We start from the raw sequence: 18,423 nt of genomic DNA on the forward strand, positions 1-18,423 counted from the left end.
TGACTGATGGTGGTGCTCTGATGGCAGAAAGAGCAAAAGACGAAAAGGAAGCACTGAAGACTTCACACTAAGGAAAAGATAGGATCTAGGAAGTTGTTTTATATCAGGGATGTCAAACTCGCCTCGTCACCGCATCATCACATGCCGTATCGCAACTTCTCCCCCCTTCGCTAAACTCGGCATGGGCGTGGCCAGCGCATGATGCATCTGGCCCAGGGGCCACAAGTTTGACAGCCCTGACTTATATCATCAGATAATCTGATCTACCCATTCATTATTGTCAGCAGCTATAAGCAGCAGTTTTACGAAGGGGTTTTAAAGCCATAGCTGGAGATGCCATGAATAGAACCTTTGAACTTGTCCATGGTACAGTTACTTTTTCAACATGCCTCCAGAAATGGAAAGAGAGCAGTATGTTATCCTTGGGGGATGCTATAATTATTTATTTCTTCCTGTTGGTTCCAGTGGAGGAAATAAGTAAAACAATGAAAGAAGTGAAGATGGGAAGAATAGTGAAACATCACTCACTTTCTGCTCTCTTGGCACAGGCTCAGCAGGGCATGAAAAACAGCAGTCTTTCCAGCATTCAACTACTTCCTCTTCTCCTAATTGGATTTCTCTGTAAAGGAAAACAGTGTCTGGAAATGCACAATACTCAGTGATAAATGAAGGCCAAAATACACATATCCGGTTTCCAATATTCTGTAACTTAACACTGTTTTCCCTTCTAATAAACCTTTTTATTCAGATCTAAGAATCTTGCTTTCTTGCACGTAAGCTGCTTCAAGGGGCCTGAAACCTTGCTTCAAACATTGAGAAAGTAATATTAAAGGAAGTTGGTTATACCTTATCTCTTCTTTTTAAATAAAGAACAGCTTTAATATCTCTGGTGTGACTATAATGACTTTAACTTTAATGTCTCTGGTGTAGCTTGTCTTTTCTCCAATTAAGGAAGGAAGGGCTCAAACCTCTTGTCATATTACCTCTATGCCATGTGGCAAAGAGGTAGCATTATTGACATTACCCCATTCTTTACGTATTGATCTTTTAATTAGCAAGGTGGCATAAGTGGTGAGAGCCCTAGCTCTATCACATGATGAGGTCAGCAAGAAGCAGGAAGCAGGTTAGCAGGAAGACAATTTGTGGGATCCCTCAAATTGGCATATAAGTGGCAGAGCAAGAACAGGGGCATGTGATAAGGCCATTAGCTTCAAATGGTATATAAAACAGGTGGGACAGTGGTGGGATTCAAATTTTTTTACTACCAGTTCTGTGGATGTGGCTTGGTGGGTGTGGCTTGGTGGGTGTGGCAGGGGAAGGATCCTGTAAAATCTCCATTCTCTCCCAATCAGCTGGTACTTGGGAAGCAGAGAATAGATTGAGGGAGCAGTTAGAGGTGATATTTACTGGTTCTCCGAACTACTCAAAATATCTGCTAGCGGTTCTTCAGAACTGGTCAGAACCTGTTGAATACAACCTCTGAGGTGGGGCTATCCTAGTTGAGGATGTCCCTAAGACAAACCTACCTAGCTCAAAGCATGAGGCAAGATCATCATGGATATCCCTGGAGTGCTTCTGCAAAGAAAATTAGAGAGCTTCAGCCTTCTACCCCACAGCTTGACCGTTCCACTATACAAGTTGAGAGTCTATTACAATGATCACCTTGCTTAAAAAGTTAAATATAATTTAACTAATTTTAAACCTGGTATAAAAATTAATTTTGTGGTGAGAACAAAGATGGAATGATACCAATTGCCTTCTCTTTTTGGTAACATCATGAAGACATCATTAAAAAAAGAGATCCTGGGGCACATTCATATCATGTTTAGGCATTTAAGAGAATGAGCCTCCTGCCTCATTCAAAAGGCTGCTAAACCCAGTTGTTAAAAGCAGAGTCAAAAGACACAGTAGTGCTCACATGTATCACTCTCCAAAGCACCTGAAGACAGGACAAGAAGCAATGGATGGGAATTAATCAAGGAGAGAACCAACTTAAAACTAAAGAGAAATTTCCTGACAGAACAATTAATCAGTGGAACAACTTTGTTGTGGATATTCGTTTTTTAAGAAGAGATTGGACAACCATTTGTCTGAAATATTATGGGGTTTCTTGCTTGAGCAGGTAGTTAAACTAGAAGACCTCCAAGGTCCCTTCCAATTCTGCTATTCTGTTAAAAGACAGCTAATCCTGGTAGGACTATTTGGGAGAAATCTATTGAAATAAAGCAGGGCTGATCAGGAACATCAGCTGTGCACAGAGTCAGAGAGCAAGGGTATTTAAGAATCATCCTACTTGTGAAGCTTTCGAGGGATTCCCATTTTAGAATTCCTAGATTCAAAGAGCTTCCTTGGGGTTTGAATGATGTGCTTACATTCTTTCTATTCTGGTTTATTTGGCTTCTTCCTGGTTTGTAAATCTGCTTGTAACTGTATAGAATTTCTGACTCAATTTACAACTTTGAGATAAAATTTTCAGATTTACCATTATCTTAATCGAGGCAAGCACTGTGGTTGATGAGGTCTTAGATACAGTGAAACCCACTAATTTCAGTGATACAAAAAGCACAGTTGTGTTATAGTGGTTTTTTTTTATTATTGCTCATTACTTGGTTGGTTGAGTCTTAAATAAGGGAGAGAATAAAATAGTTTACAATGCTGTGGGAAAAATGCTTAACTTTTATTTTAAGATAGTTCAGATAAAATGTCTGTATTCCAAAGAATTTGTTCTTTTTTTTATAAATGTATGTTAGCCATGTGATTAACAATCACATAGGGATTTTAAATTAAATAGCCTTCAGGGAACATTGTTTCATTGTACAATCAAAAGTTATGGCAATTGTTTCATTTAGATTATGGAGTAAGTAGCAGTTTAAGCCACTTTCCCCCATGTGCTACTATACCAATCATAATTCATCCATTCAATTTTTAACTTTCAAAAATTAGTGAAGAGGATATTAGATTTTGAGAGAGAAATACTAGGATTGAGACAAAAATCCTAAGTGTTGCTCTTCTCAACACTTAGTCCAAATGGCATTTAGATTTTACACGGTTGACATATCACTCCAATTAAAAATGTAAGCCTATGAAAACCAATACCAATACATGTTGGAAGGACTGCCAAGGCGAACATACTGTTTGTATGTTCTAGCTATCTTTAAATGTCATTAAATATTTGGATATGATGTTTTAGGAAATTGTACTATTACATATGAAAAATAGAAAAAGAAACATATCTAAGTCTCTTGCTGTTATTTTCTAGTAAGAATAGAAATCTGAAAAGTAAAGCACCATTAATATATTCATTTATTTATTAATGATTGGCAGATTAGAAACCAAAACATATTGGAGACCTGTAGAAAGGGCATCTGAGAATGGACTTGATAACGCTTCAATGGAAAAATTAATGCATCACTTGAAATCACTAAAATGAAAAGAGACAAATGGTTGTTTCCATAATTCTTTTATAAAGTCATTACCACACTGAAAAAAAAACTCCAACCATCTAAATCATATTATGAAATACTGTGGAAAATACAAATCTTGCAAATGCAATATATTGGTGTAATGTCCTTGCTTTGTAAGACATTAAAATGTATTGGCTTAATCTGTGGGATGTTATTGTTTATGGCGCTGTTAACATAAACAATTTACTTAATTAAAAAAATGACCTCATGGTAATCACATTAGTAATACAACATATATTTAGGTCTTCGCTGCAAGAGGCTCAGCTCTAGTTGAAAAGTGGAGTCTACTGTAGAATTTCAATGTGAAGTTATTCAGATTTTGCTCATCGTTCATCAAGACATTACTGGTAGTGCTTGACTTAACAATAGCAGTAGACTTATATACCGCTTCATAGGCCTTTCAGGCCTCTCTAAGCGGTTTACAGAGAGTCAGCATATTGCCCCCAACAATCTGGGTCCTCATTTTACCCACCTCGGAAGGATGGAAGGCTGAGTCAACCCTGAGCCGGTGAGATTTGAACCGCTGACCTGCTGATCTAGCAGTAGCCTGCAGTGCTGCATTTAACCACTGCGCCACCTTGGCTCAATCATTCGTTTAGTGACTGAAGTTACAATGGCACTGAAAAAAATGAAATAACTGTTTTTCACATGAGCATTGCAACATCCTCATGGTCATGTGATCAGCTGCTCGGCAACTGATTCATATTTATGACAGTTGCAGTGTCCCATAATCATGTGATCATCTTTTGTGACCTTCTGACAAGGAAAGTCAATGGGATTCACTTAACTATATTAATAACTTAATAACTACAGAGATTCACTTAGCAACATTGGCAAAAATTGCTTAACAGCAGAAAGTTTGGGCTCAAGTCGAGAACTGCTATATTTCTAGTGTACAGTAGCTCTATATGTGAAAGGCTATGTTGAATGCTGTGTCGTTGTACAGATATATTTATAGGGCTGGATAAAATGTGTGTGGATCAGAAGAAATTTAGTGCAAAATTTTCATTTCTCCTCACAGGTCCAATAAATCTAGAGGAAATTAATTCCTCTAATGTGTTTAAGAAAGCCACTGTGCAAGTTCTGATTATTATGTTTCACTGATTGTAATAGAACAAAGGTAGATAAGCTTTCTTTGAAGTTGAGCTCCAGTTTTAATGTAGAAGTGGGTTTTACAACTAGACCAGGAACTTCTGAGAGACAGATCAAGTATTCATTGGGCCCTTTGCTGAATTCTTATGGCAAAATAGTATCTATATAGTACATTAGCCATCATGGAGCTCAATTTGTTCTCCTCAGCCATCATGGGATCATTTGCTATGCCAGTCTTTTTTCACCTGGCAGCTTTAAAATGTGTGCACTTCAATTCCAAAATTCCCCAGCTGGTTGAAGTCCACACATCTTAAAAATGCGAAGACTGAAAAATGCTGAGCTATACTGACTGGGGCTGATGGGATCAAGAATTCAATACATTTGAGGTACCAGGCTGTGGAAAGCTGTCTTGCAAAACCAATCGGGTTCCACCTGATTCCTCCAGTTGCTTGTGATACAAGGAGGTCACTAACACAGCACCTGTCTTGACTTAAAGGGATTTTGGATCAGGGATGGAAAATTCCAAGTATGGGATAATCTGACATTTTCTCTTACAAGTCTGCTTTCAGTAATGAAACAAAATATAGGTATAAATGACAGGAAAGGAAATGATTTTTACTTTTTACGGAGTCTGCCAATAATCTAGAGAGGAAATTAAGTCAGAGGGAGAAGAGAGAAAAGACAAATATTTGGAGGTTTTTTGATGGTTAAAGCTTTGCTGGCTGAGGAACTCTGAGAGTTGAAGTCCACAAGTCTTAAAGTTGCCAAGGTTGGAGACCACTGTTATAGGTCATTCAGTCCAACCAAAGGTGGGTTCCTACTGGTTTCGCCCTGTGTGGACAAATAGGTAGTAACTTGGCCAGACAGGTGACATCTTTATTTTCTGTTCTGCACATGTGCAGAACAATCTTCATTGAAGTTTCCCCCCTTTTTTAATAGTTTGCGCATGCACAGACTTTTTAAAGTACAAACGCACACATGCGCGGAGCATAAAATTATTTTCCTTATTTCTAAGTTGAATCTCTCCTTGGTCAGTTTCCATCCATTATTCTTTGTCTGGCCTTCAGGTGCTTTGGAAAATAGCTTGACTCCCTCCTCTTTGTGGCAGCCCCTCAGATATTAGAAGACTACTATCATGTCTCCCCTGGTCCGTCTCTTCCATAGACTAGCCATGCCCAATTCCTGAAACCGTTCTTCATATGTTTTAGTCTCCAGTCCCATCCTGGTTGCTCTTGTCTGTACTTTTTCTAGAGTCTCAGCATCTTTTTTATAGTGTGGTGACCAAAACTGGATGCAGTACTCCAGGTGTAGTCTTACTAAGGCTTTATAGAATGGTACTAGTACCTCACTTGATCTTGATTGCATTTGGAATTGATTGTATCTCGGAAGCAGACTTCAGCCTGGGATGCAAGAGTGAGTGGGGCTTCCTTGAGAGTGGGACCACTCAGCAGGAGGTTTTCAAGTGCAGGCTGGATGACACAGCCAACTAAGCCCTGCTGTTGTCAGAAGATTCACCAGGTTTGGCTAAGGTGAATTGTCAGGCTCCCACTACCAAGCTATTTCTCTTCCTGGACTGCTTCCCATGCCCACCTATGCACATCTGCCTTGATTTTGATGGGCAGTATCTTCAGCACCACCATGTTATTTTTGCATGCCTGTATGCAACAGAAATGCTCCAACACTGGAAGTTTTTAAGAAGAGATTGGACAACTATTTGTCTGAAATGGTATAGGGTTTCCTGCCTAAGCAGGGGGTTGGACTAGACCTCCAAGGTCCCTTCCAACTCTGTTATTCTACTCTGTTCTATTCTGTTCTAGTCTAGTCTAGTCTAGTCTAGTCTAGTCTAGTCTATGGCAGGTTAAGATGCTATGATGGTCTTGAGGTTAAGGAAGTTTTGTTTGGGTATAAGTATAATCTTTATTGTCATTGTACTTAAATATAACAAAATTGGTTGGGTGCCAATTCCATGCAAAATGTTATTTAGACACTGAGAAGCTTATCTAATTAAGGCATTTCTAAGCAGGGGCATCTGCTTTTTGGAGAAAATATATAAGAGGGAGATTTGCTAGACAATGAGGAGGTTAGTATTGTGGTTGTGCTGTGTATCAGGAGACAGAACCCTGGAAGAAGGTAAAATCTTAGCAGCCAGCAGGGTCAGAAAAGGAGCAATGCAGAGCAGCCTGGCTGGTGAAAAGGATTATATTTGGAGAGGACAGGCCAGGGATCAGTGAGAAAAGCTTAACCAAAAGTCTGAAATTCCCCCAAAAGAGCTGGCTGTGGAGGCAGCCAAGCGCCCACAGATCTGTGCTGATGGCAGGTAGGAAGGCTGGTTAGGCCGAGGTTCCCTGCAGCTGCTGAGAGAAGAAGGAGGGCAAGAGCCTGCCTGGCCACCCAGCGCGAGGCTCCGGGCTTATGGCGGCCCTCCGCGGTGATCTGCTGAGGTGGACAGGCTGCATGGCAAGGCTGGTGCCCAGGATCGAAAGCGCGCCAAAATTGCTGTTTAAAATGGTGGCCGTTCACGTACGCACGCCTGGAGCGTCGTTGGGGCTTCATGGAGCCTAGCGCTCCTCTCAGAGGGATTCTGGCTACCTAACACCCCTCCTTGTACTCACAGGCTGCCGCCCAGAGGTGCCCCGACTCGACAATCTGCCCAAGGCAATGCCCTGGCTGTCAGCGCTCCAGGGAGCCTGTCTGCGCGATGCGGAGGCAAACGGAGCAAACGGGAAGGCTAGAACTGCAAACAAATCTATCTGAACCTAAGTTAAAGATCTAAGACAGTGTAATTTAAGGAGCTACAACTATGCTAAGGATTTGGGGTCCAGCTTGCTGCACAAGGACTGGAGCCCCAGAAAGACGTCCTGTAGGGCGACTGATTTTTTTTGAAACTGAGCCTCTGAGGCAACCAAGAGGTGGAGTTACAATCAATTTTAAAACTCAGTTCCTTGGGCAGCAAGCTGAAGTTAACCTGTGCTTGGACACTCCAAGCAGCGCCTAGGAGAAAGAGTTGTTTCACTCTTTTTTTCTGTCCTCCTCTAGGCTAACACTATACTCAGCAGTGAAGATACCTTTGAATTGTCTGATAAGATGAGCATAAGGTGAAAATATTAAGACTCCAACCAGCCTTTTACTTGAAACCCAGACTAATCGAACTGGCCAAGGATTTAATCCATCCTCACCCTGGAAGGTCACTTGGTAATTTTGGCCCAATCATTCAACCTAACTCACAGGTCTGGGAGGGAGCATTGCTAGCTTGAAAGGTAGAAAGGAACTACATAACCCCAGCAAACAAGTTAGCAAAGGACATATGTTGGCAAAGGGGCACTCAGGGGCAGTTTATAAAAACTGTCCATTGCACAGTAACAAGGAATCAGCCATTACTGGGGGCAGTCAGTCATGTGGGTATTCCATTAAATCTGTGTCCCTCCAAGATTTGTGGGTTTATTTCCCAGAAGAACAGTTTCAGAAAGATAACTCACTCTTTCTCATAAATAAAGAGCAGGGTTTTTGTGCCAAGGCCTTCAACTGTTTCACCCCTCCTGCTTGGTCATTTTCATTCTTCCGAGATACTTTTTTTAAAAAGCCTTAAAATTATAGCCAGATTTCTGCTGACAATCACCCCCAAGCAGACCTTGTTTAAAGATCGCTCAGATTATATGCATTCTTGTTAAATGACAACCCTCTATAGCTCTTCATTTCAGAAAATAGAAAGTGGCTCAGCTCCCAAGTTTATCAGAAGGGCAGCCAAATGCTAAATTATGCTGTAAACTGTTGAAGTGAGATACTACATTAATCAATGGGTCTTCTGGGGTGGTACATTTAGAATATGAGAAAGAATGATACTATCTCTCTCAGCAGACATGCATGTCCCCTGGTCATTGCCTACTCTAATAGAGTTAGGAATATGATCAAGGTTCAAACAGAAATGCAAAATTTGAGATGTTTATTGCCCCCATGCCAACAATGTTTAGAAGGCCCTTGAAAAACTGGTTATTTCCTACGGCCCTGCAAGGGTGGAGGGGCAAGGATTTTGTATGCGAAGGTATTTCTCTAGATACATATCATTCTTTTTTGGGGTATTTGGTTTTTACTGTTTTAATGTTACTCACCACCCAGAGCTTTCATGAAGTTGGACAGCTTTCTGAATTAATTAAATAAATAAATGTATTTGAGTTTGAGTCATACACACACACACCAGTAGTGAGTTCCTACCTGTTTGGCCTGGTTTGGCGCCCTGGGCCGCTAGAACCTGCAGTGACCCAGGCCTGCCATGCCTCTGAACCGGTTCCCCGGATGGCGCCACCTTGTTTTTTGCTTCTGAGCATGCGCAGAACAATTTTTATCACACTGTGCATGAACCCACCCCTGACACACACACAGACACACACAAACACACATACACACACACAATGTCTTTTTGTGGGTTCTTGTGGTCTGAGTGGTGTATTTATAGAGATATAGCAATCTTCTCCTTTAAGGCAGTGGTCTCCAACCTTGGCAACTTTAAAACTTGTGGACTTCAACTCCCAGAGTTGAAGTCCACAGGTCTTAAAGTTGCCAAGGTTGGAGACCACTGTCTTAAGGGGTTAAATGCCTTCTGTGAGCTGAAATGTTTGGGGTATTCTAATTTAGAAGAAGAAAAAAGTCAGCTAAGGGGATAATCTGGGAAAGGCTTATAAAAATCACTCTCTGTTCAGAGAATAGGATAGATATTTTTTAATACTAGAATACTTGTTGAAACCAAGCGGCAGTCAAAATAATGGATCCATTTTGAATATGCATGAAATTTGCCATTTCTCATAGGGGGACTTTTTTGCCTACTCATCCATTTTAAAGTCCCTCCTTCCTTTCCTATCAGCCTTCCTTATTTAAAGGGAGATTTAAATTAGGCAGTCCTTCGGGGGGAAAGCAACCGTCTCCAACCATCTGCCTTCCAAGTGAGTTGTGAGGTCACCTCCTTCTCCAGACCAGTCAGCTGGCCCATCTGGAAGCTGCCGTCCAATCCCTTCATGGGACACCCTGTGAAACAAGGCTGAGCTTGAGAATGCTTTTGAATACTGATTATCATTGGTGAACTGGCCAGGCAAAGTTTGGGATGAAGGCAGCTGCTTTTAGTCCAGTTTTAGAAGAATTCTCTGACCTATTAATAACTAAAAGAGAGCCAGTATAGTGCAGGAGTCGCCAACCTTAAACACTCAAAGAGCCACAAAGGTCCTAACCAGAAACCCCCCATTCAATTTTGGAGGCAACCGGAAGTCCTGTTCCCCCACAATAGAATCTCCTGCTAGCGCAGCGTCCTTTTTTTGACTACCTGCCCTAACCAAAAGCTCTATCAATTGTGGAACTTACCGGAAAACCCGCCCCTTGCCATAGAGTCTCCTCCTGATGCACTGTGCTTTCCCCCTCCCAACCAGAAGCGCCTCCCAAAATTGTGGCGGCAACAGCCACAGCAGAGGGATGAAAGAGCCACATGCGGCTCCAGAGCTGTGGGTTGCTGACCCCTGGTATAGTGGTTAAGACATCAGGCCAGGAACCAGGAGACTCTTGAGTTCATCCTGTATTAGATGTGAAGCCTGCCAAGTGATCCTGGACCAGTCACTCACTCTCATCCTTAAGGAACAAGCAATAGCAAGCCACTTCTGAAAAACCTTGCCAAGGAAACTGCAGGGACTAGTCCAGGTAGTCACCATTAGTAAAGAAAAAACAAACTGATTTGACAAACAAACTAACAAATATGAACTAAAACATAAGGATAAACTTCTAGGTAAAATGCTATCACAGGGCAGGCTATTTTGTATTAAAAAATGGAGACCTGCATCCTTCATTCAACTTTGATCGAGGATTCTAAAAAGAATGGGCCAGCTGACTGTCTGGAGAAGGGGGTGACCATATGTCAGGCCAGGTTAGTTCTCTGATGTCCAGCCTTGCACTTGGCTTTCCAGGGATGCTGAAAAAACCTATGTGACTTTTTTCATGGGGTTCACTAGGAAACTGGACCTGGGATCTTCTCCACGCAAAGCACCCATCCATCACTAAACTACATTCCTTATAAAGGAGGAGGCAAAGTCCAGAGTCACTTGCTTTGTGAGATGGGCAGCTACATAAATTGAAAAACAAAAACATTCCCGTCCTTGGTTACTAATCTTACTTTATTTTTGTTTGCAAGACAAACTAATCCAGGGATTGCCCTAGGGCGTAGTAAAACAAGCAAACAACCTGAAGGTAACAGACATGACATTACAATTGATGCTCTGCCCGTTTATTATGTGTGTCACAACTTTGGCCCGGAATTTGATTATATTCTTCTGCCCACCACCTTGACCACCTCTCTAACCATACACTTAAGACACCCCCTGAACTAATTTATCATCATATCAGGGGTGAAATGTTACCGATTTGGTTCGGGCCGGTTCGCCTGAACTGGTAGTAAAAAACACTAAAAAAAGTTTTTAAAAAATGTTCCCAAAATCACATGTTGCACAGCTGATGTTCGGAACGTTTTTCTTTTACTTTGTAAGCATTTCTTTTACTACAGGTTGTATGAAAATGGAGGGTTGGGGTGTGTGTGTCCGTTTTTGCTCCCAGCAGGCTTCCCTGAGGAAGTGGGAGTGCTAAGAAAGGAAGGAAGGAAGGGAGAAAGAAAAAGAAAGGGAGGGAGGGAAAAAGGAGAGGAAGAAAGGACTACAAACCTGGCACTAGAAGCAGCTTTAGAGGATAATCCAGGGTTGGAAGGGACCTAGGGGTCATCTAGTCCAATCCTGCTCCAGCAGGATGTTGTTAAAGTGAGTTTCTGTCTTTTGATCCCCCAGTTACATGACCACATAGCCACACCCAACCAGTCACATCCCCCCACCAAGCCACACCCACAGAACTGGTAGTAAAAAAAATTAGATTTCACCACTGCATCATATCCTTTATGGGAGTTGAAGCAAAAATTAAAAAGCAACTACATATCTCAAAAAAAAAAAAAGAGAGACTGCATGCTGTACAACAGACAATAGACTGTGTCATTACCCCTTTCTCGGGAAACCAAGATCAAAAATCTCTAGATCAATCCTGAGCAATCTCCTTAGCTTCTAGGCAGGTCTCAAACTCTCTGCAGCATGCCTTTTTGGAAACAAATAAAATAATTCCATATTCATTAGATAGGAAGGAGTGTCTTTTCCCCCAAAGAATTACCTGTGAATTGAGAAGCCAATTTATATCCATAGGCAAAGCTGAAAACTTTAAAGAAACAAAGGAATTAACAAAGGTTTGCAAACATCACTGTTGCAAAGAATGGTTGTGTTTGCAGATTGGGCTGTTTAATTGCTGGCTGGAAATGGCTGTTTGGTGAATTGTCCTTTTTGGAATTATCAAACAGGGCTTAGCTCCCTTTTGTTGCCTTCGCTCTGCTGTTCTTCTTAGCTTATGTTCATCCTGTCTTGTTCCTCCCTTTCTCTTCTCTTCTTTTCCCTTCCAAATACAGCTATTCCTCATCCTTGCCCTCCTCTGATCTTTTGTTCTTTTTGGCCGTTTCTCCTGGAAGAAGAGATGAGAGTGTGTGGGCATGTGTGTATATTATTCTCTGTGGGTGTTTTCGGTATGAGGCAACAGTTGGCTTATGCAGAGATCAAATCATTTTTTAAATAAGGTGCTTTATTTTATAGGCATTTAATTTCAATTAAGAGTTTTTAATTTAATTAACTGATTTGCTTTGTCCTGACTCTGCCTTGGTTGACGGCAGTAATATATACATGTGCACAGACATGCATGCATGTTCATTGAGGGAGAATGGCTTCAGTAGTAGCCTTCTTCCTTAGGAATAGCTTGCCCCCTGAAGCCATATATAACCTCCACCCGCATGGCTTTCAAGAAACAAAAGAAAACAGGGCTCTTATGGATGCTTCAGCTTTATTATATTGTGACACCACCTTTAAAATTCTGCAGTTATTTTAATCTTCTTAGATTTTGCCCATGTTGATGAACTCTTACAACTTCCCACAAACTAGCTGGATTCAGGCAGATAAGTTTTATAAATAAATAGCTAAACATTTCTGAGATCAATTCCTGCAGCCTCACTTTGTCCGAGAGAGATGCCTTTGGAATTCCTAGCCAGGAGGGGCAGCACCCATGTTGACTGGGAATTCTTGTCCTGCATATCTTAAGGATGCTAGTTTGGTAACTGTGTTTCTTTTTCCGCAGGTTCATTCTTATTTATAAAGTTAGTGAATACAAACAGGGTTGATGCATGCATATGGGCAAATTTGCACTGATAAAGAATGTTTGTAGCTCAGGGTTGAAATGAAAGGTCCTTGGTGCTCTCTGAGCTTGGCTGTTTTTTTGCAGATGTTTTATTATCCAAATTAGTAACATCATCAGTGCTAGCAAGGAGTGAGGTTTGCTCCCAATTTATATTTACACTATTATGGAAAACAACATACATTGTGCTCAGTGGTGGGTTTCAATTTTTTTTAGAACCTCTTCTGTAGGTGTGGCCTGCTTTGTGGGAATGGCTTGCTGGCCATGTGACCAGGTGGGAGTGGCTTGCCGGGCATGGCCAACTTGTAAAATGTGGTGAAACTCACTTAACAACGCTCTTGCTTAGCAACCAGAATGTTGGCTCAGGAACTCTGCCATTGAAGCACGCAAGTCTTAAAGCTGTCAAGTTACAAGACCCTTGCACCCCTAATCCTTTAGGAAAAAAACCCCAGGGGTGTTCAAACTTGACAGATTTAAGACTTGTGGACTTCAACTCCCAGAATTCCTCCTCCAGTCCTGTTGGCTCAGGAACTCTGGCATTGAAGCACGCAAGGCTTAAAGCTGTCAAGTTACAAGACCCTTGCACCCCCAACCCTTTAGAAAAAACCCCAGGGGTGTTCAAACTTGACAGCTTTAAGACTTGTGGACTTCAATTCCCAGAATTCCTCCTCTCGCTCTTCATCTTGATGATGTGCAGACAGGAGGGGGAGAAGGAGCTGGAACCGGTTCTAAACAGCACTGTAGATTTGTGGAACCGCTTCTATAGAAGAGGTTAGAACTGGGAGGAACCCACCCGATTGTGCTCCACACTACATGTCAACTTGTTATGCAATCTTTGCTGATGCATGAAGCAAGAGCAGAAAGTCATTCAATCTATGAGAAGAGGGACACTTTAATGGATATGTGATCAAATTTGCTCATATAGTATAAACAAGCCAGTTCTCAAACACTACCTTGTTTGAATATACATGATCAGAAGGGTGGACTTAATGACGTATGTCTGCAAAATATTTATATCAAAATAGAAAGCATGTTTACAAAATGAACAAGAAAAAAAGAAGCCTGCCATAATAATCTATGCCATTTAAGCAAAGGATATATCTACACTTATTATAACCTAATCCCATGATGGCGAACCTATGGCATGTGTGCCAGAGGTGGCATGCAGAGCCCTCTCTATGGGCACGTGCACCATCACTAGCTGGACTTCGGGCACGCTGGTCAGCTGGTCTTTATGGCCTTAAGACAGCCCCCAAAACAGCTGTTTTCCAGGCTGCCTTTGGCCCTTTTGGGGACCGTTTTCAGGCCGTTTTTTGGGCTGTTTTCAGGCCCAAAAACTGCTTGAAAATGGCCCGAAAAACAGCCCACAAACAAGCATATGTGCACTGCCAGCTGGTCTTCATGTTTCCGGCACTCTGGCACATGCACATGTGTTCCAGTTTGGGCACTCGGTGCCGAAAGTGTTCACCATCACTGCCCGAATCCAAAGATCTATTGCAGGAGTTTTTGTACTTGCAGAACAAGTAAAGGCCCCATTGGCAGGCAGTGTTTTATCATCAAAAACGTTTGCACTATTTTCTTACTTGACTTCTTTTCTACCCACCTGACTTGATGTTCACAATACATCTTGCTATCAGATTCCACAGTTTGGAGAACAAACCAAATTTTGGACATGATGAAAAAAAGATGTATTCAGATGGTGAACTTGCCTTATTAAAGCTGCAAGAGAACAGCCATTATTCTAAACCAGGGGTGTCAAACTCCATTCATTGAGGGCCGCACCAGGGTTGTGTTTGGTGTGGGGGTGGGGTGGCCAGGGTGGACGTGGTCAGCTCAGTGCTACTCATGTCAGGGGTGCCTGTGGTGGCCTGAGTGCTCTGATAGAAAAAACAAAGCTTGGGAGGGGCTGTGAGAGCCCCTCCCCAGCTCCGTTTTTGCTGGCAAAGGCACCGCAGGCCAGTCCTTCACTGTTTCCAGGGCAGCCCTGCGGACCAGATCTAAGACCTTGTGGCCCGAATCTGGCCCACAAGCCTTGAGTTTGACACCCATGTCCTAAACCCTTTTGGGCAGTACCACTTTTTCTGAACCATGGTAGATACGTATTTTGCTTTCAGACTGATAATCCTCCTTTAATCCAATGCATAAAGAGCAGATTACCGCTTATACACCTCTATTTTTTGTAGTTAAATAATAGACCTTGGTAAGTAAAATAAACACTGAACCATTAAAACTTCGTGCAACAAGCTGCAGATAACATTTTAAGCACCATTTATTTCAATGACAGAATGGCTCATCTAATTAACACTTTCCACCAGAAAATGGAAAGCAAAGTGATTAATCATATACCAGTATATAGGTTATCACCTACTACATTTGAAACTTTGAAGTTTTATATGACATCTCTACATATTGAAGTAATTATACTAATTTGAAAAATAAAGGTCCTCTAAAGAACCTCTGTTCCTTTTTGATTCATTTATCATTGCTTTGTGATCCTCCCCCACCCCTTCCACCCCATTTGATCTGTGTCCTGGATTTTGTAGTAGTTTTTATTACTCTTGGAAACAACCAGCTATTCAAATGTCACCCCAATTGATTGAAATGCCCCAGATATTACAAACTGCACTGGTTCAGCTTCTGATAGGGCCAATGGTTTAAAAGGGAACATTTTGAAACGTTCATTTCTAGGCATCTTTGTATTTAAACAGATGGTAACTGGTTATATAAAACTCAAGAGTTTTTTCAATGTCTGATGTTTTCAGCAAAATAGAAAGATGGCCTTCCAGATAACCACACTAGTCTTGCAGTAAGCTTTGCCCTAACCAGCTTGCTATCTTCCAGATGTGCAGGGCTACAAATCCATACAGATTAGGGTTTCTATGTGGTGTTGTTGACAACCTGTTGAGTTTAGCAGTTGGTAGGTTTCTTGAGTTTGGATGATGAAATTAATGACAATGTCAGTCCAGGTCTTTTGGCTTTGAAACTATAATTCAACTATATAAATAAAATTGGTCTCATGTAGCAGGGATTCCTATATAGTTTAATCAGTTAAAATTTCTAAATCTAGATGGAATTGCAGACAATGTCACTTTGACATGGATAGAGGTAGACTGGGAGCAGGGAAAGTCATTAATATAAAACTGAGGTGTTTTGCTGATAACCTAAACATCTTTCAGCTTATCTTAAAATAATAGTTTTATTTAAATGAATAAAATTTAAATTAATTAAATAAATCTACTTACATTAATTCAGCTTACTTAAAAATAGTAAAACCTTCTTGTAAAGAAAGGAACAATATGTTTCCTAATGCTCAGTTTTAATCAATAGTTATTAAATTCCCAAGGAAATAGTTTAGAGGTTTGGCTTTCAGTTTAATTCAGTGGTTGAAGGAATAACTAAAAATCTCAGTTTAACAATTTGAATTTTAAGCTCTAAACACATTTCAGTGTTAATTCCCTAGAAGAATTTCTCTTATTTTTTTAAAAAAGTTAAGTGTTTCCATATGTGAGTTTACATTCAGACTTTAAAAGAACACTGAAATCTTTGTCTAAGGCAAAAAGGGAGGAGAATGTAAGCTACCCATTTTTTAAATGGAATATATTGGTAAAAAAAACAAGCTACATAAAACCCTCTAGGCCTAGGTATGAGTGCATCATTACTGTATGCTATAATTTCCAGTTCATCGTGCTGGAGAGAGACTATACTGGCTACTGCTAATGTGAATCCTCAAATATTGCTGTTGTCTCACTGCTGTTAAGACTTTTCTCAAGGAAGTTGGAAAGAACAAATAATTTAGTAGCACCATAATGGTACAGTGTTTCCGTGGAGTTCCAAGCACTGTGCCCAAATTCTTCTTTGCATCAATATTTTTTTTCTAAAACTGAAAGCATATAATGTAGCTGAAATAATTAAATGTGGCACCTGGTACAGATGCATTTCATATGTTAGGTTTGTAACAATTGAATGTTCTAATATCTTGCTACATTTGAAAGGGTTTAAAAAAAAAAGTAAATGCAGTGTTTTAAGGATTCCAGCAGGAGCATGTGATATAAAAGGGTTGATTATTGTCTATCTTTGGAACAGAAATTTGTCATTTTGGAACTGAAGCCCATTGGCACTGTTATGGCAGTGATGCATTAAACCCAATTCTGTTGCTTCAAACACTAGATGCCCCTCTAAGCATTTTGTTGCTTTGGCTTTCTGCATTAAGTCTATTTCTGTCCCAAAGATTCCATTCACTTGCTTTATTTGGTCTCCTTATTGAAACACCCAGCTTGACCCAGCAGTCTCAATCTCTTTAACTGTGTTTATATGACAAAGTTGAAAGGATCCAAAGATACCTTCGGCAATATGGGTCAGTTCTGTATGTCTTCACTCTCTTAATTCACCAAGCCAACAACAGGAGAGGGGAAGAAATTGGGCCAAAGAGAAAGTGCAGCTAAGCACATTACTCTAGAATATATATTTGCTATCACTGAAGCCAAGTCACCCACTGATTACAACCTAGTCTTGACCTTAGTAAAAAAAAGAAAAAAAAGATGTTCTTTACTCCAAAATGGTAAGTAGTATATAAGGATTAAAGCAGCAACTGCTTACAAGAGGAAAAAATGCAAGCTACTGCCAAAAGGAGATTTTAAGGCAAAAATTACAAAAGTATGATCATTAAAGAAACAACAGATAAACACAAGCACATTAGGAAAATAATAAGATAGTGGATCAAGAAGGACTATTACTATCATTGACAGGGCAAAGAGGAGAATAAAAATGGACTTCTTAACTGGAACAGAGCAGAGTGAAATCAGATAATGATTTTTTACAAGATTTTGCTTGAAAGAACTGGAGAAAATATGCCTCACATCCTTATTAGACCTCTTGAGTGTTTTCAAAATCTACTCTGGACATTTTATAATTTTATTTGAACACAATGATCAACAAAATATTGAAAATAATAAACAGCTTGAGATAAGTAACGCTGACTACACAAGTGTAATAATTATTCCAGAACAAATTTCAGTGTGCAGGTTGCTAAGTGAAACATTTGTTAAGTGAAGTTTGCTCCATTTTACGATTTTTCTTGCCAGTTAAGTGAATCAGTTCATTTTCCATCTATATGCAGTTCTTGCACTAGAGTAGGTTGATAATAACACATAAAAACATTAGTTTGAACTTCTATCTCTACAATAACCAATTTTGTTGAAAGATACCCACTTTTCCAGATTCTTCAACATTCCATCTTGGCAACAACTTGGCAACTATAATAACCATTTTAATATTTCTTAAGATGTCATTAGGTACATTTCTGCTGCTGTTGAAATGTCATTCAACATGCTTTCCCTTACGCCATGTAGATTGCTGTGAAATTATTCTGGGCTGGGAGAATATTCTACACCATCCAGAGAAGGGTTCTTAATAAACTGCTTAGTGGAAGAGCAAATCATTGTCTTTCATTGGACCACTGACTCCTGATTATCAAAATAAAAATGTATGGCAAATTAATGAGCTCTTCTGTATTTTTAGTGCAGATATAAAATGCAATACTTTGCCTGGTCATTTTCCAACGATTAGGAAGATAGTTTGTTTTGGATAAGACGATATTCCTTCTGAAGAAAAATATGTATATTTGTGAGGT

Source organism: Thamnophis sirtalis, unplaced genomic scaffold (genome assembly GCF_051295495.1).
Source record: "Thamnophis sirtalis isolate CommonGarterSnake01/CBP01778 unplaced genomic scaffold, rThaSir2_p1.2 scaffold_6, whole genome shotgun sequence".
NCBI classification, from domain to species: Eukaryota; Metazoa; Chordata; class Lepidosauria; order Squamata; family Natricidae; genus Thamnophis; species Thamnophis sirtalis.